The sequence below is a fragment of the Metopolophium dirhodum genome, chromosome 9 (genome assembly GCF_019925205.1).
Source record: "Metopolophium dirhodum isolate CAU chromosome 9, ASM1992520v1, whole genome shotgun sequence".
Classification (NCBI taxonomy): Eukaryota; Metazoa; Arthropoda; class Insecta; order Hemiptera; family Aphididae; genus Metopolophium; species Metopolophium dirhodum.
The window spans coordinates 2,661,331-2,688,580 of NC_083568.1; the positions used below are offsets into that span (position 1 = coordinate 2,661,331).

Below are 27,250 nucleotides of genomic sequence, written 5' to 3' on the forward strand. Positions count from 1 at the left end.
TTAATAATAGAATAAATAAATTATTATTTTAAAATCTGTACCTGCTTATTATTGTTTGACTTCTGTGTTTCAAAATATTAGTATATTATTTTTAAGAAGCCGTATATGGTTCATGAAAATATAAAAACAATTTAATGAAAAATAATAAATTTATAAAAATTAAAATACATTTTAGGCTCGGGCCACACGATGCGTTTTTTCCGCAGACATCGTATGCGGCGATTCCGCATGCGGCAGGGTTCAAAACGAAAACACATTGCTATAAATGCAACCGTCCACACGACGCGGCATGCCCGGAAATTTCCGCGACCTGCCGCAACATGCTGCGGAAATTTCGTATTGCCGTAACCGGACACAAATGAAAATAACATTATTTCAAATTAAGCCGTCCACACGGTCCGGTATTCCGCATGCGGTGCTGATATATATTTATTTTATTAAATTGTATTGATAATAGTAGTAAAAATTTTTAAAAAATGTTTGATTATGAAAAAATGATAATTGAAATTGAGTCGAGGTCATGCTTATGGGATGTCGGGTCAAAGGAATATAGTGACAAAAATCTAAAGGCCTTGTCTTGGAATTCAGTCGCTGAAGCCATGTATGCCGATTGGAATGAGCTTTCGCCATCACAAAAAGACGAAAGAGGTAAGTTAATATAATTATACCTAATCTTTACTTTCGTAATTAAAATAATATAACTTATTATTTTTATTTTATTTCTATACCTGCCAGACTGCTTACTCAATTACTCTTGAGTATACATAATACACAACTATTTTGTTTTTACCCTCTACAACTTAATAATTGTAGTCTAATAATGTAGGTACAGTTATTATTTTAAAGTTCATTTAACTCACATTTTTTATCCCTTATCTACTGCATAAGTCTAGGTAAAATATTACTCATTATATAAAAGTCAACTAGAAATAATTTAAGAAAAACAACGAGAATTGTATGTATTAAAATTATTAAAAAATTATAATAACATAAGTATCATAAAAAAAAATTTAAATGATATTACTATAGCTAGTATTAATTACTAATTATTATTTTACCTGCTATGTTTGATATACTTCGTATTTCAATTGTATAGCTAACCTATAGTTTATACATTTAAAAAAAAAAAAATATCGAGAACCGATTTTTTTTTAAAAATTATTATCCATGTCAAAGTATTTTCTTGAATAAGTAATTTTATGTTAAGACCAAATGTATTCAGAATTAGTGAATAATCAATAAATTGACTACAAAAATTAATATACTAATTACTAATACATTTTATACAATGACTTTAATTACTTATATAAATAAGCAAGTCATAGGGTACTTTATGTTTTTATCTGAAATAATATATAATAACATTATTAAGCTGATTGACTTATTAGTGAAAGTAAACGTAAAGAAATAACAACTAAAAAATAAATAGAAATAAAAGTTGAGTTACAAACAAAAAACATTTAATAAAAGACAAAAAAAAAAGTAGTAATTCGGTTTGTTTGTAATTAAATGTAAACATGTAATTTATACTATTTATTACTGAAGGAATATTCAAATCTGAACAATATTACAACCTGATATTTAAGGCTAACACCCTACAACTACGACCCAACACAACCATTTATTTTGTGCCTCTGCAAGATAAATTTTACAAAAAGAATTCCCAACACAAACAAACACTACAATTACCTGACTAGTATTTGTTTTAATAAAAACTGTACTGGGACAATTTTTACTTTAAAGCTGATTGAAGATTGTAAAAATGACTAGACATATTAAACGCATGTGCTGATTTAGCTAATTTAGTCAAATTTTATTCACTTCACGATTAAAGGAGCAAACACAAATTTTATTTTTTTTTAATGTTAAATTATTGTAGCTATAGCTATATTAAATGATTTGGTGAAAATCTGATATAAAAAACAAATGATTATCTTATTCGTGTAAAAGTTCCTTGCTTCACACAATGATTAACCATCTGAAAATTTTATTTTTGAAATTTAGTTTACGTATAAATGTGTGATTTTATGTGTTAAGACGATAAAAGTATCAGAAATTCAATATAATATTTAGTAAATTTTAAAAAATCTTTAAAGTGATATTTTTGTTAAACTGCGCGTCATGGCTAAAAAATGTAAAATAAAAATTCAAATATATCGCTTTTAAGATATTTAGTATTTAAAAAACTAAACGTTATATTGAAATTCTGATACTTGTATCGTCTTTAATACAATATAGACTAATTTGTACGTAGGTAGATCACCTACTATATGAATACCAATACTTGAAGTATGATACAATATGAAAGGCTTATGTTATTTTAATTACATGTGATATAATCTATGTGTATATGTTATATTTTTTGGATCAGGTTAGTCTCTTTGAAGAGTTGAAGAAGAATCGATGTAAGATATTTGTTTTACTAACCATTAGTCAACTTTTGGTGTCGGGTCTGTTCGTCATGGAGTCTTTGTTCCAGTTCTTTGCACCTCCTGGCATCTATGTACACCTGATTGGCTTGATTCATTTCCTTTTGCATGAAAAACTCTTTATGGGTATTCTGAAAACAATATTGGATTTTTTTACATTTAAAATCATATAAATTATTCTCATCTATCAACAGTTTTGCTAAATTTGAGTCATACATCAAGTCATACAGAAAAATTAAGCTTTATTTTATGAATCTACGATAGTATTTCAAAAGTAATGGCACCAACAAAAAGCTTTTTATTTTATATTAATAGAATAAAATTTTAATTTTTTGATAGGCATACATAATTTTTTTTAGGAACTTAAATAACTTAATTTTTGGCAGCTGTTAACTATACTTCTGTCACTTCATGAATGCAATATAAAATTGATTGAAAATCATTGCTGTTGACAATGGGAGAAGAGTATATTACTACTAAGTATAAGACTAAATAATGTTCAAATTCAATACAGAGTAGAAACTAAAGTATTTTAGTATTAAACATCAACTTTAACTACTTACAGAAAGTACATTAAGACATTCTTGTAATTGCAAAATGTCATTGTTAAGTATGCTCCTTTGTTGCAAAAGACTTCGGCATTCTATTCTTAACTTTTCACAACTTTTTTTTAAGTCAAACTGTTTGTTCTTAAATTCACCATTTGTCTAAATAGTAAAATAGTATATTTATTTATTGTTATATTCACGAGCAAATGCCCTTTTGACAAGATTATAATAAATATTGTAACATTTCTGACAGAAAGTCTGAAAGACAAGTATATAATATTATTTTATTACAATGGATATTAATATAATAACTATATTAATTCTAAAACCTTAAATCTAAATATGTTGCAGAGAAGTTAAAATAAAATCTAAAAAGGCGGAAATTATATTGGCCTAAACAAAAGCTTTTGAAAAAAATTTATTATTTCCACTGTTGGTATTATAATTAGGAATTACAAATAGATCCAAGTTCCTTGTGTTTCTATGTGATAAACGGAAACCAATACCAGAAAATAACTCAGGACAGTCAATGAGGTTATTTAAAATATACCAACATAATATCTGCTAATTTACGTTTTGTACTTAGTGAGTCTAGGCTTAAGAAGTTCTCTACAACATTAACAGTATCTCTAGTGAGTTAGTGACATAACCAATTATGTATCTGTATTTAAATTGTTTAGATTGGAGATTACATAGAGATTAACCAAGAATTTAATAATATCATTAATATTAAAAACAACAGGTTTTGATTGATCATTAAGTAAATTAGGTGAATTAACTGGATAAAGAAATTTGAAGTGGATGATAATAATCCATTAGTGGAGTAAGTAAACTGTCAGGAAATATTCAGTATCTAAGTACATATCAGAAAAAATTAAATCGAAGATGTTTTCATTATAGTAATTGGGAAATAGGAATATTATTAAGCTGATTTAAACCTAAATAATTTATAAGGGAATTAATTATGATATTTGTTGATGAATTGTTAATTAAATTATAATCACCCAGGCTCCAGAGAGAAGCTGGCCAATTATATATAACAAACATAAATTGGAAAACAAATATTTTATGTTATAAAGAAAACATACTTTTACATTTTCATGGCATTTCTGACATCCTTTTTTGAATTAACAGTTAGTTACTTGGCGGTCAAGTTTTTGGAATGGAATAACAATTTGAGATTTTAATCTTTCACTTTCAAATTTAAGCTTTTCCATTTCTTTTTCAATTTTTACACATTAACTGGAAAATTCTTGTTGAATGCAATTTATCTGTGGAAATAATAAAAATAATTCAAGTAATATTTTAATAAAAAATAATCACTTATTCTTCAAGTTCAGCATTTTCGTCGATTGAAGGTAATTTATTACAGGTTGTCTCTTCTAACATATCACTGTACTCTTTAATCTTGACTTCTAGATTATTCAATTTTTCTTCACTAACTTTTTTCTCCTATGCAAACATTTTTTTTAAAAGAAAAAATTCAAATTTTGCAATTATTTTACCTACTGTCTATAGGGCAATAATGATTTTACAATCAAATACATTTATGTCAATTAAAACAATTCAAATTAAAAAATACCTACAAATTAATTTAGTTTACGTTCTTCTTCTAATTTTAGTGACCAATATTCTTCACACTCAAAGTATTCATTGGACAGTGCTCCATACTATGTTCCAATTCAGTATCTTTATCTTTCAACCATTTAGCCTCGTTCAGTGCATTCCCATTTTAGTTCCTAAAATTCATTAAAATACATTGAAGATTAACTTAAATTTTAGTTAATTTATTTTTAAGAATACTTTTGAAAATGATTGGTAGTAATTTTTAGATAAGACTTTGTTTTACTTAATATTTAAATTAATTTAAATTATTTGTTAAAAAATAACCACCATGTTTTCACGTTTTTCTAAAAAGCTAACATGGGAAAATGATAAATTATGGGGGTCAGTCTTAAATACTATAAATACTAATACTTAAAATGATATATTACCTTAAGTCTTAACAGTGGAATTTCTTGAAATAGAACATTTTTTTGTTTTATTTCATCTAGTTGTTTATTTAATTCAGTATTTTCACATTCTAATAAGTTCAGTTGCTAGAAAAAAATGCATTACAATTACCAATTAGTTGTCTATACTCTCTATACCAAACATAGTTTTTGACTGTTTAAAATTTCAGATTGTAATTTGTTTTCATAATTTTGTACTTGTTGAAGTTTATTATTGAGCAAAATATTTTGGTTAAGTAATTGATCTTTTTCTGAACCCTGTTGATCAATGAGAGTTTTTCGTTCTTCGTGATGTTTATGTTCCAGAACACTAAATGATATTAAATTCTTGATTAGAATGTTTGATATACCTAATGAGTAATGACTAAACTTTACTCTTACGCAATTTTATTTTCTGATGATTTTTCTAATTGCATATGATTTTCATCAACTTCATGTGCAGGCATTAGTGCTCTATTGTTGGCACTATCAACATCATACTTCAATTTTTTTCTTTCACAATTAATTTGCTCAATAATCATTCTGCAAATAAATTGTATTATTAGGGTTAAAATTAGTAGGAATAAAAAATAGTGTTATCAGTAATTACTAATAATGTTCTTACTTGAGCCATTTAACCTGATATTCATTCAACGAACTTAGGGGTATTAGCAAAACAAATGGTGTATTAATCAAATCATATTCTGCTTATGAAGAAGCAACAAAATTATTTCGAACATTATAGAGTTGATTGCTGACAGCAATTACTAGATCAGGTATATAAACCGAAGCCTGTGATATATCAATCCCTAGTTCTTGTAATAAGTTAACAGACTGGTAAACCATAGCTTTCCCATAGTTCAATAATAGTGCTTACACTCAAAGTCCTAATAAAAATCATACGTGTCAATATCAATACTATCGGATGCATTAGAATTATAAACAAAACTTACATAATTGAGTTTGGTAGATTATCTTCTCTATGACAACATGAAGTTGAAGAGACTTCTGTTGTTGTTAATCTTGACTACTGATTAATTGTGGAACTTCTTTTATTAGAATATATTTTATCGCTGATCCTCTCGAATAATTTTTTAAAGCAGTCAAAACAAAACTTAAAATGTTGGATTACATGAAATAATTGAGTATTTGATGTACCCAAGTACCTGGTAAGTATATTTTTTTTTTTTGGTAATCAAAAGTGACCACAGATCAAACTTAAATTATGTTAATCCATTATCAATCGTTCTTTTAACAAACCTTGGCTAAATTTAGCCATATAATAATATTATTGCTGTGGCGTCCCGGATTAGTAACCGGAAACGGTTGGTGGCTTGGTGCGGTGATTTATCGTTTCAGCGCTATGTTATCACACTGTTATCAGTTTTAACTTTTAATAATAATTGTATTCACTAATCCACGAAGACTATAAAAAATTATAGAATATTCTTGTCTTCATGCACAAACCAAACATAGTATTATTGAATTAATTTTTTTTTATTATTATTATTTAATACTTTATTGGAGATAGGACGTAGGTAACATAAATAATGTGAATAAAAAATGATTTGATCAGATATTACGATCCAAACTTCACAATATTGAATCGATTCGTAAAAAAAATTAAAATATCTACACATTATTATTGATTGTGTTTCTTTACAACCAGATGAAAGCTCGGAAAGTGGAAACGCGTGGAAAAGCTGCCATCGCTCGCTATCTACAATTTTATTGATTCAAAAATCGGTTCAGATAAAATATATTTAAATATCGTCAACTACCAAGTTCTGAAGTACCCACACGCCACACGGTTGAAACGGTTGAAGGAGAACAGATCTACGTCCGTTACCTTGGTGTATTTTGTCTACCACGCCTACGGCCGACGTCTTGCGGTGAGTGTACATAAAATGTTTATCGTATATTCGTACAGTGGCGTATGCAGGGGGGACTAACGGGCTTCAGCCCCCCCCCCCCCCCACTATTGCCGCCTGTATTATTATTAGTTTAAAAAAATATATTTATCAAGTTTTAACTGTCTACTATAGTAAGCAAGACGTAAATTTCATATACGGCTTACCGCGTTGTAACCTTTCTGTTGTACTTACAAGAAACAATGAATTATAATTTTTTTTTTTTTTTTTTTTTTTTTTTTTTTTTGGGGGACGAGGTGGCCGAGCGGTCTAACGCGTCGACTGCGGCGCTGGCAGTCGCGGGTTCGACTCCCGGCCACTGGGCTGCATTTTTCTTCGGGCAAGTCACGGTGTCCGGAGAACAAGTGCCGCCATCCCCCACCCGGGCATGGCAGATACCTACGGGTGCCCAAATTGAAAATTCTGCCATAACCCAACACACACGTGTTCCCCCCTACTACTACCAACAATACAATACACCTAACCAAAACCATACACCAAAAAACCATACAGCTAATGGCCATAGTTGCCGGGCTTACGATCAATAAAAAAAAAAAAAAAAAAAAAAAAAAAAAAAAAAAAAAAAATTTTTTTTTTTTTTAAATTTTAATTATAGGTAATTGAATAATATTTGACAATATTTTTTTAACCTGAGTGTAGACACCTATTTTATAAGTAATTTTGTAATTTTTCCTTATTATTTTTGTCCATTGGTAAATACTAAATTTTGTTGCGTTCGATACGAAATTCCAAAATAATTGAACTGACATAGTAACATCTAACTCAACGTTATCGCCGCCGTCGAATATTCAAAAAAATTCCGTCGTCACTCATTTGTCTCGGAAACACGAATATCGAATTAATAAAAATGAAAATCGTATAGGTACGGCAACATCATCTTTCGAAGACTCTCTCCTTCGTGTTGCGTGTAGCATGTTCAAAACGACGACAGTAGATGACGCTGTCGTTATCGTCCAGTCGCGTAAACCGTATACAAAAGTCTCCGGACATTCACGTCGGCGATATTTCAAACTTGCACCATAAAATAAACTGAACAACACAGCTATTAAAATATTAATTACATTTTCAAATTGTTATATTGGAAAAGTAGATTAATAAAATTATGTTCAAGTAAAACTACAGATGGTCTGTAAATTTGTAAAAAAGTTGCCTCCATACTTCCATGCCATAGTTTTCAAGTTTTGCATCACATTTCACGCTTTATAATAACGCGAATAAATATTATAATGACGTTTATAAAAAAAAAAAAGTAACACGGATATAATTTAAAACAACTTAAAAGCAAGTATCTGCTATAAACTACCTACCATAATATAGACCCCATCAATCATATGTTATTTAGAGTAGGTAAATACTTTTTTAAAAAAAATATTAAGGTCCCAAATTAAGATTTGCACATCAGCCCTGTAATGTGTAGTTTCGGCACCGAGTGATTCCCGATTATACAGCATACAGCCTCCATACCTTGGCTACCTTCACTTGAGCGCGAGTACCTACTTCTCACGGTGTGTGTCGGTTTGAATTTGCTCGTCCACCTTTGTAGGCCAGTGTGATCCGTAAGGGGCGTAAGGTCAGATCACGCGTCTACGATGATTTAAGTCACGTATCCATGTTAAATATATTTAAATAATATATTAAGTCATAAATCATTATAATAAATTATGTTTATATAAATGAAGGTAACTCTCTACTTCACCACAAGCTATTAGCCTGAAGGAGTGGATTTGTTTATTGTATTTATTATATAATAAACGTCAGAACAGTAATTTAAATAAATAAAATCATCCAATAAAAAAAACAAAAATAAATGTTATCATAATGTTATATAATTAATCATAATAATAATATACTTTACGCGATACCTAAGAGTTATCGTTAAAATGTATATTATTTTAATTACGGTTACGTTTTAAGTCAAACGTTTGCAGTAGGTAAGTATATAATATTTAAAAACTCGAACGGCGTGGGTCTTATTTATGTATAATATATTATAACCCGGTCTCTCGCCGGCCGGCAGTCGGGTCGACCACAGCACTCCAATTCCGTTTTATTCGGACGGACGTGTATTTGTATATAGATACATGATATAAAATTCGGACGGAAATAATTATCCGTCGGAATAAAAGCCGACCAGCCGTTATTTATCGGTCCCTTGGTGGTGGCGTCGACGGCGGTGGTGCGTATATACGGCCGAAATTTTAACGACGTCGAGCTCATATTATACAGGTATATTGTATATAACATATAATATATGTATTACAGTTGGTTTAAGGTTAATATATATGTGTGTGTGTGTGTGTATATGTATATAGGGAGAGTTTAATTATTCAGAATCGGCACTGACCGCCGCCGCCGCGCTGCAGCCTTTGCTCCGCGCACGGCGGCGACCCGCGAACGCGTGAAGAAGTTATGTTATTATCGCGGGAAACGGTCGTAAATCACGTGCGGCCGACTTCGGTTACCCATAAGGGACTTTTGAGCTCGACGTTAATCAACTGCGTGTGTGCGCACATATTGTTATAGTATATATATATACATTATATGGGTATACGAGTTCGCGCCTATGCGGTCGGCGCCTTTCGGGTCTTGTCGAAAAGGCACGGCACACGGCCGTCCGAACTTATAATATAATATGTGATACGGTGTACAGCAGTAATATCATTATAATATATGGATAGGACAAAAGTCGTATAGGTAGTGTGTACACGACCACACACGCGCACACGAGTGTTCCTACGTTTAGGGGTAGCGGTTTAATCATATCGCTCGGCGAGAAGAGACTATATACCTATATACGTTCCAACGCTTACCAAACAATATTTTATTGTATTAGGTGTTTATTTGTTACCGTTTCTGTATAATATAATATAACATTATATTGTTCTAGCAACAACAGAACGAATTGAAACGTATAATCATATACATCTAAGTGAAAGTAAGTAAACGTATAATGCATACAAATAAGTGTGCATAAATTGTCACCAATAAAGGATATGAAGCCGTGGAAATGACTTAATAAGGGGATGGGGTAACTAGTATACCAGCTGACGATAGTAGTATAATATATTATATTTCTGAGCGAGATAATGTGTTTAAGACAATATAATTATTAGCGTCGTGTTATAGTATAGGCTATAGTTGTATTTATAATAGAAGTAAATGCATACATATATCTAATGACTAAAGGAATTATTATTACGATCGAAAATTCTACTTTTTTTTATCAACTTCAACTACCACAAGCATCTGCTACAGCTTAGTACTTTTAAACTAGGTATAGATATACCAAAACATATAATAATCGTATATGTAATATTTGGATTTTAATAGATAGATCATAGGTACTCTGGTCTTAGTAAATTAAAAATATATTGCCATTTTTATGGATTTCAGTTAGAGCGTGTCGTCGTGTAATATAATAATATAGTGTATATTATATTATAATATAATAAAAATGAATTTTATAAAACGCGTTTGCGTGTCAGTGCCCTCGTTCTGTTTAACATTTTTTTTCATACGAAATCGCGATTATATACGCCTCAAAAATCGAACACGTGGAATACGACTTCCTGCAAAACGACAACGTATACATGTGCACTGGTGTAAGTATACAATACACACGATCGGCCGGACCCCGTTGAGTGTATACATAAACACTTCGCCCCGTAGTAGCGCGAATAATAAATAATAAACTGCAGCAGTGGCGTGTGTACACTGGCGTACTGCATCGCACCTCATCGGAATTGCTAATGTCCGGCTGCAGTCTCTTAGCCCTCTTAGTCATCCAAAAGGGTTCTACGTCCACGGCGAGCAATAAATCATATCGGCCGGCCGAACGTCCGTTTGTTTTTGCGTACACATAGTTGCATATAATATACTTTATGATATTGGTTATAGAATATTTTGTTTTATGATATTTTTATATTTTTATTTCTGTTTCATATGGTTTTCAAAAGTTTTGACAATATTATATACAATAATTACATAAATACACTAAGAAATGTTTAGTATATTTACCTATTGTTATTAAATAATATTAAAATTATACAAAATAAATCTAGACTTAAATATGAAATTAAAAAAAAATCTTGTAAGGGGGTGACGCTGTTACGAATTGGAAACTATGGTCTTTAAGTATATATTAAAATTCCAAGCAAATAAGAACTTCAATAATTTAATTATTAAAGGAAAAAATGGAGATAAGCATGCTTGGTGAATCACCCTGAATGGCGTGCATTTCGTTAGGTTTGGCCTAATATCAAAATATTATATTATCACTAAAACCATTGCGAGTACATTTAAAAATCGGACGTATCATCTGACTGTTGTCGTTTTTTCCGTTTTCTAAGAGAGATATTTTTACAACCGACCAGTACGTTTACAGATAATGCTTAAAAGCTTTATTGCGTAAAGGTATTGCTTGGCGACGCGGTTGATTTGACCGGGAAAAACTCGCATCACGCGCGCACACACGTAATATTTATTTCGCGAATTAAGAAAATATAATATATATATATATTATATATAGGTACCTAAAGTTTGGTTCACGGTCGACCGATAGGGGACAAAAGCGGCTTAAGCACTCTACGTCGTATCTCGCGTATAATGTATACTTTGTACAATATAATATTATATATATTATGTGATATGTACGCGTATATCGGACACAAACCGTTGGCCGAGGCCGCACGGGATTATAGACGGACGCAGCTTTTGGACACGTTTCTTCCATTTTAAAAACAAACCGTTTCGAAAAGAGATTAGAGTTTTTGATTTTTCTTGGGGGGTTTTCTACGAGCGCGCCCGTCTTTGTTGGACCGTAATCGAAAAAAACTATCACAGCGGCGCTTTTTGATCCTCTCAATCCCGTCGACGTTTTTATAATAATATATTATATAGGACCGCGGCGTTCCACTTATCGCCATGTACATGATACTGCAATAGTATTGTAACAATGCATTGTATACAGCCTACAACAACTACTGTCGATGCGTTTTTACCCGAACGGACACACGAGTATTGACTTTTAACAACAGTATTGTATACCTATGTGTTTTATGTATTTTTTCCGTTTTTTCTACGTCGGTGTGGCTCGTAAAAGAACACTCGTACAAAGGTCATTTCATTTAATATGTATAGTGGTGCACCGTATATATACGAACAACCTTTAAATGTAAAACAAAATTTACGTCCACCGCAAAGTGGCACCGATCTCGTATACACTGGCGAAAATTCAATACGCGATGGATACAACATATACCTAAGGACAAACAAAATATTTTAAAGTTTAAATTTAAAATGTTTGCGTGAAATAGCTTTTACTTACACATCCAATGCATGAGAAACGATTGAAACACAATATAAGTTTTGTTTACAGACGTATATTCGAGAAAAAGTAAACCATCTTATAAACAATTATTATATATTATAGTATAGGTACAGGCATACAGCCAAACGTCCATAACATAACGACAATTTCTGATAACGAAATATTTTTGAGAACCACATCTTAATTAAAACCAAATTTGTGTGATTCTATTTAACTAGAGGTAATAAGATTTTTTTTTGTTTGGATTTTGTAGTATGCATAAGCGTCCAACTAACATAGCGCCCCCCTCCCCCCCCAAAAAAAAAACTTGCGATTGCACCCCAAAAAAATTATTCAATTGTTTCCTAGAATATTAAAATAAACCTTTTAAAATCCAACTTTAATCCTTATTTCTTATTTTATATTGTCTATGTTAAACATGGTAACTATTATTAACTGTATAACCATGGTTATGCAGTACCTATTTGTTTTTAAGCACTCGATTTATGTCGGTACATTGGTACGATTATTATACATAATTTTACAGTATATATACACTGAACTATAATATATAGACAATATATTATTATTGTGAAGAATGAAACTTTAGTAAATAAATTGTTTTTTATATTTTTATGTGAATATATAATATAAGGTTTGGGGGCAACGACCCCACGTGTTACTTTTCATGTGATATTAGGTGAGGGATATATAGCCCCCCAACATTTTAGTCCTAGTTGCGCCACTGGTAGGTATAGTATGGAATCGTAGGAAACTTCACTGAACTTATTATCCCATTTAAATATATATGGGAATAGCCCGCAACAGGTTGAATTGTCGGTTCCAATTACATAAACAATCGACTTCACGTCTTCGGCGTACAATTGTTCATCTATCTACTGCGCCGTTCGGTGGTCAGCAGTGCCAGCTCAAGGATTTGCGGGACCTGGTGCGAAATAATTTTTTTCTGGTTATCTTCCTAAACACTTAACAAAATACATAAAATGGCTATTGGCACATAGTTCGGTTAATAGTGTTAATACTAGTGATTAGTGAACCTTGATAATGGTTTAAACAAGTGTTAGATGAATAAGTCTTCCTGATTTCATGAATTTGTTACACTTACTGCATGGATTACCTGCAGTTGGTTACTACTTACAAGTTATTAGTTTTGAAACCAACCGTACTTCGATGTTTATTAGTAGTGCATCACACCTAATATGTTTAGAATATTTACAATATGAATACTATGTAAGGCACGGGGCCGGATCATACCTCGACATGCCCCGTGCCGGCCTTGGCAGAGGATAATATTATATGTAATTTCGACGAAAAACCCCTCAAACCACTAGACGTAGGCGCTGCTGTAATGCAAAAACATCCAAACGTGGTGAACACAGAATACTATAATATTATATGCGGAATCTTCCATGTATATAATATATTTATATACACAAGCGGACCCGTAAATTTACGACGCGACCAACAACCACAACAATAATAATAGATCGTCGATGATATACCGGAATTATAGTCGTCTTCCGGTCGGCCCGGCGGCGGCGGCGTCGTCTACCGCGGTCGTCCGCTCTCGGCGGGGTATGAATATTTTCGACTTGGGATTTTATCGCCCGCCATAATATCGTTTTTTTTTTCACGACCGCGCGTCCTCTGCTTTTCGCCAAATGCAAATTCGGACGCCGAATCGCCCGTACTATACGCGCGTATATTCGTAGAAAATACGGCGTGGTGTATAATATATTATTATGATATGATATATCGCGTGCGTATATTATATACGTACACGGCTTTTCGCATATTATTATTATTATTATTATTATGTTCTCTGCGGAGACGCACACCGATCTCGCAAAACGACCGAACATTTGGACGGTCTACGTAGAGTCGCCGGTGAAATATCGTCGTCGTCGCCGCCGCCGCCGCCAAAACACCCTTATTCGCGGCCGCGAAGAGGCCGTCATCGCCGCGAGAATGACGTATACGGACCGATATTTTTCGTCGTGAGCATTTATTATCCATACACAAGCGCATAATATAATAACATAATATATATATACGTACACGCACACGACCCTTCGCTTTTACCGCCGTTTGTTTTCGGCCGCCGCGAATGTGTATGCATTGCCAAATGGTTCGGACACCATATAATGCACGCACGCACACATAATATTATGCAGACACTGTTGGCGCGTCATACGTTATAATATTATTATATAATATAAAGTGATGGTATATAATATATATATATATGCATGTGTATAGTATAGGTCTCCGATGCGCATAAAGGAGACCGAAGGGCCGGTAAATCGTGTCGGGCTGCGTGGCCGACGCCCGCCAGACATATAGACATTACCGTGATAGATATAATAGTATTACGTTTGCGTATTTCGGGGTGACAATGGTTTTCCCAGGCTTGTATTATAAATATGATAAAAACAACTATTATTATCGCGACTTTCTCGATCAGTAGGATTATCACAAGATTGACATTTGACATAGCAGACAATTAATGTGTAGGTACAGACGTGGTGGATACATATAACTTTTATTATTGGGGACGAGGGGGGGACAATGTTATATCAATTACACAAAATAGATTATCGAGCTTAAATATAACAATAATTATTAACTTCCTATACGGCTATACCTACACTAGTTGATTTTTTATAATAATAATTATTATTATTTATTCACGATAACAAATAATAAAACGTAATAACATTTAATGCACGTTATATCAACATGTATAATATTTACTATATTATAATTAAATAATAAAATAAAATTCTTTTTTACCGATTTTTATATTACTTCCTCGGTGCCTATGTGCCTATACAGTATATGCACTGCCATTAGTGTAGCACCATTACGATTAAAAAAATTAAAATCATATAAATATATTTGAATTTTCATTTACTTGTAATATACATTATTTACCAGACAATGTTTATCTACAAGCGTTCTCGATAGAACTGTGTAGATAGTACCTACACACTGCATATAGATTCAAGAGTGGTTACTGGTAATATATAAGGCGCATTCATAGGTACGTCGTGTGTCGTGTCATGTCAATCAAATCGCATTCTGATTGGGCGTTACTTTTTTGGTATCATGTAATAACCGAGTATTCCAATAATAGACTACCGCCAACTTTTAAATCAATTATATTATTAACATTAAAACTGTGAGGTTTATAAACAAACTGATAGATGGCGCTGGCGAATCTTAGGTAAAATCAGGTAAAATGAGCTGATATCGGGTGAACGTGTGTGGGACATAGACGTCCCGTAGAATGTAATACCACAGAATAGATGAAATCACCGGTATTACAATTTACAACCATACTATCTAAAGCAGTGGCATATGGGTTATACTAACAAGCACGTTTTATAGCTAAGTATATAAAAATAATAAGGCCACGGAGAGATCAAACCCCACACATCCCTCCACCCATTGTAGACGCCAACTGTGTAGTTACTGTTGTAATTACTTAAATTATATTATTTGGCCGTGCAAAAACTTCGTTGACGTCAACGCTCGAAATTAACGACGCTGCAAGTGGTAAAGTTTACCAGTCGTGGATGAGGTGCCTGTACTACGTCGTAACCCTTCGCTTATATTTGTAGGTACTCGTAGGAAGGTGCACGACGATAGTCGTTCATCATAATAATTATTCGTCATATTAATATATTAAATTATTATTATTATTATTATTATGATAATATATGCGCGCACGTCAGGCAAACCGCGGTCGGTGACAAAAACCGGGAGCTTTATATTTCGCACTAATAATAGTTGTCGGGTAAACACCATGCTACCGAAGCGGAGTTAATTACACGCACCGGCCTGCAATAAAATCATCCCCTCCATGAAATTATACATCGTAATATGGATTAATGCGTGTGCACGATACCGCGATTTATCGCGCGAGGAGTCTGCCCTCGGTTTCGACCTCGCAACTGCAGATGCACCATAACTATTTGGAATTTGGTCGCGAAACCCATTTCCGGATTCTCGCTCGGTCGGCATCTCCGACGTCGTAGGTAGTCTCGAAAAATATACGAAAATGTTGACGGCTTATTCGGTAAAACGAATAATATTATTGCCTACACCGTAATACGATACAATAACGAAGCGTATTGTGTGCTGCAGCGAATGTAACGTGCAGCATACGTCTTGAGAAGCTGCGCTGTGTACCTATTATAATAAAATATGTACAATATTATATTGTCGCGGGGCACTCCGTCGTAGTCGTCGTCGTTAATGACGAGCAAAGAAGTCAGCAAACAACAATGCAGCCCGCGTAAGACAATGCGACGACGATTTGTACGTGCGGCGGCGGCGACGGCGGTCCCTGCGGTATGTATATGCCGACGGATGTGTATTAATTAAAACGTTTTGTTTGCCGTGCCGAGGTGGCGCCCCCCGGGCTGAAGAGATAGTTGATTTTCGGCACGGCGCGGAAACCCTTTTCGAGAGAAACGCAAACAACTTTCGAAATATGATCGCAGCCGTATTATTATAAAGCGTATTATACATAAATAATATATTATAATATACGCGCACTGCTGAAAACTGTATCAAAAACTCTTGTAGTGCTACAGCTGCGTCTGCCCCGCCGAGCAAAGGAAAACCGAGCAAATATTTTTCTTTAGGTATTTTTAGTTATAATTCGCATGTACGTACACATTCATATATATATATATACATATACGCCCGGAGTTCGTTCGCAATTAACGTGCGTATTGTGCGTGGCGGCCATTGTAAGTCGAAGTTGATTACCGACTTTATATTTGATTCACGGCGAATGTAAAAAGTATATTCGTCGTTATTATTATTATTATTGAAACACGACTACACACAACTTTGATTCGAGAAAAAAATATCCCGTGTAATAAACCAAGATGCAATAACGATATCAAATAATTATAGGTTCCAAAGCTCGAGTACTGAATATCACCATACTATATAAAGAATCAAGAGAATTGTGCAGCACGTGGCTACAAAAACGTGTTGTCGTTTAATTTTCTAATACTCCAATCAAATGGTTTATGACGGTTAGGTATTCTCTCCTTACATAATCCATCACGACAAGTGACAATTCTACAGACTAGTAGGACTACGGCATGTAGATTGTAGGTTAAGTAGGACCATATATTATGTTAACTATTGTACCTAATTTGTAAACGCCAAAAAAGGCCTAAAAGTATGAAAAAATGTTTTGAAATTGGATAGTAAAATAGTTAAAATAATATAATTAATATACATAATATTAATATAGATTATTGCTTATTATAAAACACTACATTGACTAATATTTAAAACTTATAATTTATCATTTGAATAACGACCGTAGAATGTAATGTCTATCGTACATAATATTGTGTAATAATTTCATATTATCAAAACTTTTACATTCTCCCTTTTTCTGGACCCGACATTGTATGTTTATCCTTCAACATTAATTCATCCAGATTCACAGTTGATTTCAGTTTGTTTTTGATTAATTATGCAGTATTGGCGATAACATCTCCCGGTTTTTTCTTTGGATCCTTAACAACCACGTTACCTCGTTTCTAACCTTTCCAATTCTTCTTGTCTCAATTTACATATTATTGGCTTGGGATCGGTAAGACCAACTCTGTACGTTGACCACGATGTACAATTAAAATCACCCAAAACAGCCTTAACAGCTGGGCCCTCAATGTTAATGTTAGGTACACGCACACAAATGTCATTTATTAATTTGTCACTGTCTGACATACTATCGGTGTCGAATGCAGTCGGATAACAAACATTATTCATAATGAAATTCGGTCGACTACCATAGACTTGAAGACTTCGCATATCCAACTGCAGCGAATTCGTTCGGACTATGAAGCGTCGCATATGCAGTCATGTTCGTACAAAATAAAATCAAACACAACACACTTTTGTGACTCGGCGCGGCGCAGTGGCTGAAATCAATCACGCGACGTGATTAAGAGTAAGCAACGGCCGCTGCCACTAGTTCTCGGATGGGTGACCATCTGGGTTCGTTGTGCGCAAAAACCTTGTCACACATACACGTGTTCCTAACCGACCGTACCAACAGTCCCAACCCTACTGCACCAACCCTACCAAACTTACAGGCTAATGACCTCAGTCGTCGAAGCTTTAAAATCTAAAAAAAAAACAACACACTTTTACAAGATCATCATTTTAATGAACGAAAGTTTAAAAAAAAAAAAATTACAATTTACAAGAATCAATAATAACATACTTATAATGTTGCTCCGTAAATTGTATCATATGAATAATCCTTCGATTTTACTGATTATTAGCTTTTATATTTTATTTCTATCGATATAGTTTCTGATCTTTGATCACTATATATATTTTGTTATTGAGATAACTGTATAGAAATCTACGAGGGGTCACTAAAAAAAACCCAATGAATATACATTGATAAAAAAAAATCCCAATGCGTCAGTTACAATTCACAATAATAAATACAAACATTTTTAATGATTTTAGATTTTCAGCGGAGCGATGGATTTATTGATTTTACAATGATGGGTGTTTTTTTTAAATTAAATTTTTTTTCATTATTTTCATTTTTTGTGTCTGCGTACACGATAAGTAGTCGAAATATTGCTTCGATTATCAACTTTAGTATCTTTTTCGATGGAAAAGTGAATCTAGTTGGTGCATTGAGGATGTCAAAATTTAAAATTTTTTAACACGTACAATATTATGGATGTATAACATTATAATTAAATAAAAAATTTCATTATTATAAAAAGTCTCGATTAACCGTGGTTTTTATTTATCCATGTGACCCTCTCACCATTACCCCGGATAATCGAGGTTTCATTGTAACATGTAACTGAGTGGATTGAGCTTTGCTTAACAGATCGGCCGTAAATGATAGAATTAAGCAGTTACACATACTTATTACTTACACATGGGTATATTATTTATTTTTACTAACAAATACCAGAGTCGTAGAACACTAATGTTCTATACTAATTATTCATGTACATACAATTTCATAACATAACAAAATTTGGTGTAAAATAACTAATTTTGACTATTTTGAACCAAGGTTGGATATGAACATGTTAAAAAGTTTAAAAATTAAATTATCTTTTAACTAAGATACATAACGTTCTAACTTATATTTCTTAAGTTAAAAAAAAATGAGAATAAACTTAACTCAGTCCAACCTTGCTTCTTTTACATTTTCCCTTTTTCTGGCCCCGACATAGTATATTTATCCTTCAACATTTTTTCATCCATATTTACAGTTGATTTCAGTTTGTTTTTGATTGTCTCTGCAGTATTGGTGATAACTTGACCGGGTTTTTTGTTTTGGTCCTTAACAGGCACATTACCTCGTTTCTGACGATGTCGACTGCGAAGTTCCACTTCTTCTCGGCTAAATTTGCATATTGGCTGAGTCGAATTGCCAACATTCAATCCATATATTCCCCAACATACACAATTAACATAACTGTCATCGTTACAGGTAGGTACAACTGGACAACCGTTTATTAATCTGTTATTTTCTGAATTACTATGTTCGTGTTCGTATGAAGTCGGATAACAAGTCTCCCAATCGAACTTGGATGCAGTTTTATCAAATTTAGGTGTAGTGCGGAATTTGCAAAAATGTGGGCAAATGCTGTTCGGTAAATAAAACTTCTTGTATGCAGTCACTTTCATACATAATACAATCAAACACAACGCACTTATACAAAACTTAATCATTTTAACGATTGAAGGTTAAAAAAATAAACAATTTACAATTTACAAAAAATAATAATAACGTATTATATACTTTATAAATGTTCTTATATGAATAAAGCTTCGATTGCGATGGTTATTAGCTTTTATATTGTATTTATATCGATATAGTTTCTGATCTTTGATCTCTATTTATTTTATTGTGTATAATATGGAGAAAAGTGTATAGAAATCTATGAAGGTCAATAAAAAAAACCCCAATGCATTATCTTTGATAAAAAAAATCCCAATGCGTCAGATACAATTCATAATAGTAAATACAAACATTTTTAGTGATTTTAGATTTTGAGAGGAACTACGAATTTATTGATTTTAGAATGATTTCTGCTTTTTATTTTATTTTGTATATTTATAGTTAAATAGTCCTGACTTTTCTCATCTAACGTCCCTTTTTACTCGGATGGCATATCGTTTAAAAATATTATCGGCTTCTTGATAGTAATAAACAGTCGGACGAAAATAACCAGCAAAAGAACAATAATGTTTCATTAAATAAAATATTTTAAATATTATTTTTTTGTGTGTGTCTCTGTACACGGTAAGTATTTGAAACAATGTTTTAATTTTCAACTTCAGTATTTTTTCTGGTCTAATCTAAATTAGTATTTTTGGGAGGTCAAAATTTAAAGTTCCAGTAGTTTTAAAAGTGCCGGGAAAAACAACAAAAAATTAAGGAAAAACGGGAATTTTTACGCAAAATCGGTTTTCCACAATATCGATTTTGGTTTTTGGTGTAACTCAAAAACCAATGAACGTATATACATGCAATCTTCACTTGTTGTTTATATTCGAATTTTCTATGCACGATCAAATTCTCAAAATATTTTGATTTGTTTTGAACTGTTTAGGAACATTTTCAGTTTCCAATTTTATTAGTCTTTTTTCGATAATTGTCAATAAAATTGTATTTGTTGCGTAAAAATGCGTGAAAATTTAATACAAGACTTCTGATATAATGTTACAATAGCAGTTGAAAAATATCAAAAATACATAGGCACAATTTTTTTTATAAGCATTTAAAATTCAAATTTTGACAAAATTTATCAAATTTAAAATTTAATAACTATTTTGTAGTTATAAATGTATAAAATGTTCAAATTTTATATCTAAGAATTGAAAATTTAAAACAATGTTTCACGTAAATAGGTTATATATAAATATTACTTTATTCACAATAATATCATCAATTATACTTAGTAATATCATATAGGCTGACTGACCGTCTTCGCTCAGAATCGTTTTTCTTTTACAATTATTATATTATATCATTGAATTCAAATTTAACAATCCATTACAATGACCCACTTATAACCTACTGTACAGCAGAGTGACACCCACTTGCCCGCCTTTTTTTGTGTGTCTGTCATCACCTTTTTCGTAAACTCATTTTAAATTTTATAAAATTAAATTTAGTTTCAAAACCTTATGGAGCACAGGCTCGACTATTAACATATAACATATGGTCTTAAACTCATGTAATTTAAAAATGTATTCTGTAGTAGGTAGGTACATTTTTTTGTGGTATTTATAAATAGGGATAGCGATTTTTAAGCTTATTTTGTATAACATAGTTAAATAATTATAAATCACCATTGGAGTTATACAAAATTCAATCAATTTATAACTTGGTTGAACATATTTTATATAATTTTATAAGTTATCAGAGTCACCAAAAAATAAAATAAAATTGTAATAGGTATAATACTGATTTTATTTATTTATGGAATGTAATTACAAATTTCTTAGAGTAAATCATTACCTGCCAAAACTTTATTGTATATTATCTACGTCATGTTTTAAGAATAACATATTTACAAAATATGTTAAAATATAATAAATTCCACATTCTATATAGTATTGATAAATCAATACATATTCATTATACTGCATAATGAAATTAAATTTACAAATAACTTTAAATATTATAATCATATTATTCGTAAAACCAGAAAAAAATATTTTTGCAGTTTAGTATACCTACAATTTCTGATTTATATAAATATTATCAAATCATTTTTTCGATCACAATATAATATCTATAATAAATTAGGTGGAAATTGAAAAAATTGTAAAGACTATTATAGTTGTTGGTTTGGTAATATTTTCTGGAAAAAAAAACTAAGTGAATGTTTCGAACATTAGTATCTATGGTAATACCAATTTCCTATCAGAAAAGTTACTGTTGAAGAAAATCCAAGCACTTTTACTGTCCTAAAAGGTGATGACAGACACAAAAATAAAAAAAAAAACAAAAAAAAAACACACATCATTGTAAAATCAATACATTCATCGTTCCACTCAGAATCTAAAATGTAAAACTCATATTTAGTTTAAACTATAAAATAAAGTTAAATATTAATGATTTTATAAATCGCTGGTTAACTATAGATATTAAAGGTACTTTTAGTTCTATCATTAAACGAACCAATTGAAATAGCGGGTATAATAAATACTAACCAAAATTGTTTTATCTTTAGTTCCATAATATTTAATAAATGTCCTTTGTACTAGTACTAAGTCAAAAACAAATTTATAATAATAAAAAAAATTAAACTTCTAAAGTATTCATTATGGCACGGATTTTGTTGCGTTTGTAACTTTTCATCTACTATTCGAATTTATTGGTAAGTAAGTTTTAAATGTGTTTCATCTAAGTACGAACTAATATAGTAATATCTAATATAGTTTAATTACAATTTTTTCATTTTCATTGCAATATTGTTGAATTTACTAATTTTTTACAACAATTTGAACTATTTTTGAATTTTGATCATATAGTTTTCATTTACAATTAGCTCCAAGCCGAAGAATATTTGAACATGATAGTTTAAAACAAACACTTAAAGTCCAATTAAATTATGTTTAAGCTATTTATAAGGTATTATAGTTTAAATTGTTAAATAAGTATGTAAAATATTTATTTTTTTTTGTATAATTTTAATACTATTATAATAAAAGATAAAGATTAAAATAAATGTGAAATGATTTTTTTTTAATATTTATTCAACATATATATTATATATACTGTGGTTTTTTTTTTTTTTTTTTGAACTATTATGTGAAAAAAAAAAGTAAAAAAAAAAAAAAAAAAAAAGTAATAATTAATAACAATATGAATCATTTTTTGTAATAGTTTCCGACTAAAAGCTAATAAAAATTAAAAAAAAAAAAAAAAAAAACAATATGAATCACATAAAAACATTTGTAACAAAACATTGATATTTTTAGGGAAATTTTTTATTTTTGAGTGCAATTGTCGGTATTTTCTTAGTGGATTACTACAATAAATTTTACTAGTTTTTTACTACTACTACATCCTAGTAATCATAATACCGTAGGTACTGCTATTCTATTTTTATTAGTTTATAGTTACTATATTAGTAAATTACTAGTGCGATTTAAGATACTATAACTGAATAACATATTATATGTGACCTGCAAGATGTCTTATACCTATAAACTCTTATTAGTTATTGCAGTATAAACATTGCTCAATGACCTAATTTGTCATAACATCCTAAAGGAGCTATTATTATACGTACAGCAACCCAGTCAGCGAGTGTCCAATTTAAAAGCATTAAGAATAATTTAACAGTTTTCTTTTTTTTTTTTTGCAAACTGATAAATAAAGAATCATGTTTATCGAAAGTAATAATAAAACCGTTTTTTTATTAATTGCCTACATAATTATAGTATAATATATCATACCTATTATTAATCTATAATGTAAATAATTAAATGTAAGTTAATAACCATGTACATATTATAATGCTCAAAAAAAAAAAAAATAATAAAAACACACCGTATTACCTATATTATAATATTTATATATTATCTTGTTCATATTCCTGTTTATTATGTTAATGCATGTGAGTTTTATAATATTCACAATATACTATAAAAGGGTAAACATCATGCCCCGTTATATTTAACATGTAAACTATGCTTATAACTATGTAATCACTAATCAATAATCGTTGTGAATAAATTAATTGTGATGGGAACTTAACGCATAGTTGTACCAAACTAAAATGATTCAAAGTTAATATTATAAGTTGGTTATTATTAAATTTATTCTAACTTATACCTTTAGTCGACGACAATGTCTGTTATTCTAGAAATACTTACAATGCTGATTACAATTGAATCAAAATGATAAAAAAAATGACAAATTTATCACGTCCTCGAGAAGGTAATAAAAATCTAAAAATGTATATTTCTATTCTTATACTGTTACTATTTAAAATAATATAGATATGAATTGAACATAATTATTATTTATTTTAAATAGTTAGTCATTTTTCGTATTATATTGTATAATATAACAATTAATATTGTGTATTTTATGAATGATCGTATATCTCCAAGGTATAATAATCCATATTATAATATCACATTTTATACTCTAATGGAAACTTTAATATAAATATGTCTCTATCATAAAGCATGCTGTCCATTTGAATAGGTAATATTCTCTTAATAAATACCGATAAAATGGAATACACCATAATGAGAAGAAAAAAAAATATGTATTTTCTTGTTTGTGATTTATAACCTACATAGTCATTATATTGAAGAGTATTAAAAAGTCGGTTCAGAAATTAAAACGCCGGAATATGGCAAACAATAATTACCTTTCTTTTGTACTACAGAGCTGAGCAAACAGAAATGCATTCATCAACGATATCTTTTATGTACAATACCTACTCCTCTCGAGCTATATAGTGAAACGCTAAAGATCAGATAACAAATAATATTGTAATATTTTCGGGCGGCATATTATTTACGAACTATATATATACTTATGCACTCTGGAGCGCAATGAATATTGAACATGATATCAATTTTAACGAGAAAAAAGTAATTAATGTGACGACTTTGTTTTTCATTCCTAAAAGAATATTGTAATTTACATATTATCTACCTACTGTCGTCTATGCCACGCAAAGGCTTGGCGTAAATATAACAGATATATTTTGGTAGCCGATTCCCAAACCGTCAAACGAGTAAATTATCGACACCTGCTGTAAAAGCTTATTTAAATTATCATTTTGGTGACAACGATAACGAGTGCTGCACAAAAGGATAATTAAACAAGGTCCAACAGGACTTACACTCTACAACTCTAAGGTTACTTTACTCTCAGACAACTGACCACGATAACGAGTATAGGTATACTGGATGTTCGAGGGTGAGATCTCTTTAACCTAGGCAAAGTCTTACTCTTTCTCGACTGACCACGATAATGAGTACTGGAAGAGAAAGTCAGTACTATAGTGTCTTGCTACCTTTTCCAAAAGTGTTATTCACCACAAAAGCCTGAAATTTAATTATTACTTATTATATACGGTCCGCCAAATTTAAAATTAAATATTTTCTTTCTCTATTTTTTTTACACCATCGAATAATATTAAATAACGAATTCAGCAAAGTTTGAATCATATAAAAGTTGGCATTTTTTCCGTGGCAACAAGCTAGTCATGTATTTCAGCGATGAAACACTATGTTATCATCATTAACTATGTTTTGATATGCAGTTACTATTTACTAATGTAAATACAATAATAATTTCAGTCATTCCTATAAGAAAATAAAAATCTTTTCGTCAAAGTGCACTGCAGTTGCGTATGAGTGCCTTCTGCGATAATATTTTTAAGTTTCACGTAGAATAATTGATAGCTGGATGATCGTTATAAAGACTTATTTGTCGATTACGACTCCCTTTGTCATATATTATTATTATTACTGTGTGCAGTAAAGTATACCTAAATAGTACACGGTTAAAACAATATTAAATTGCGTCGTATATTGTATGTTTTCTTATTATATTCGGATATGAGTCATAACTTTGATTGTGTTAATAACGGACGTTTTATGGACGATTTATGGACGTTTACTCATATGCATTAATACATTATACTATACCGGTATGTGGGCTGTGGACAAAATAGATAATGCCATCATTTCTAAATCGAATGACAATAAAACAATTTTATTGTTAACGTAATGTGTTATAATGGATTTACTGCGCACACGCGAAGTGTTAAATAAATTCATATTCATGAAGCCGTCATAGTGTTGTAAAAATGTAATTAAAAAAATTACTATAAACTCTTTTTATTTTAACAATGTACTAACTTTTAATAAAAAAATAATAAAAAGATACATTTTTTTCATATTATCAATCATTAACTGTTTAATATAATATTCTTAATACGATATGTACTGCAGTATAGTATTTTTTTTTCAATCACCAGTGCTAATAATCTTATAATTAAATTAAGATAATTCGTTGATTATTGCTAAATTTAATGTGAAGTATCAAATTATTGTGATAATTTCAAAAGTTGTATATCGAAAACAGGGAAAAAGAGTATTGTAAGAAACTAAGAACAGTAGGGCCGAGGCACTTAAATTAATAATGTACTCAAATACTATGATTGTCGTTAGAAAATATAAAAATCATGCATTCAATACTTTGAAAATTATTTCAATACTGATATTCTATTAATATTAAACAGCACTTCCAATTACATTCATAAAAATAAATATTAATAACGCGTATACCCACACGGAACATAATTCGGTACGTTAAACTGCGTATAGTACCTATAATAATATAATATGATGTATACAGAGTGTAACAAAAAAACCCGATAAAAGAAAAATTAAAAATTGATACTGTCTAGTTAAACGCGTGAAAAAAAACATGAAAATTATATGGATAGTAAATAATTTATTTATATCAGAAATCTTCCAAAAAGATCTTTTGAAAACATAATACATTTCGAATTAATTAACTACAATAAATATAATGATACTTAAAACAATTGTAAACAATAACCTACTTGACTTAAATAAATATTTTTACCATCGACGTTTTTCTAAAAATTAGATTTAAAAATTATGGTTATTTCGAATTTTCCTAGCAAAAAAAAATTGTTATACTGTTTGCGCAAGCGTCTAAAAATTATATGAAACAAGAAATCGTAAAATATTGATCAAAACAAATAATTATTATTTCAACTGTTAGATCATTTTACAGTTTGTATTACACGTTGTAATGACGCGTATAATATAGCTGACATATACTGCAGCGAACATATTATAATGTTGTACGTACCATATTGTGATGGGCGTGATGAAAACCAACTTTGGTTCGATGTTTTAATTATTTCACTCTCGCGTATTCATATATTATGTTTTATCATTGTTATATACCTATTTTTCTATTTTG

The 27,250-nt window shown here is 30.8% G+C and overlaps 1 pseudogene; it reads right to left on the reverse strand.

Moving 5' to 3' along the window:
- Nucleotides 1–1,708: 1,708 nt before the first annotated feature.
- On the reverse strand, nucleotides 1,709–18,030 carry LOC132952369 (ninein-like; annotated as a pseudogene).
- Between the last annotated feature and the right edge of the window lie 9,220 nt (nucleotides 18,031–27,250).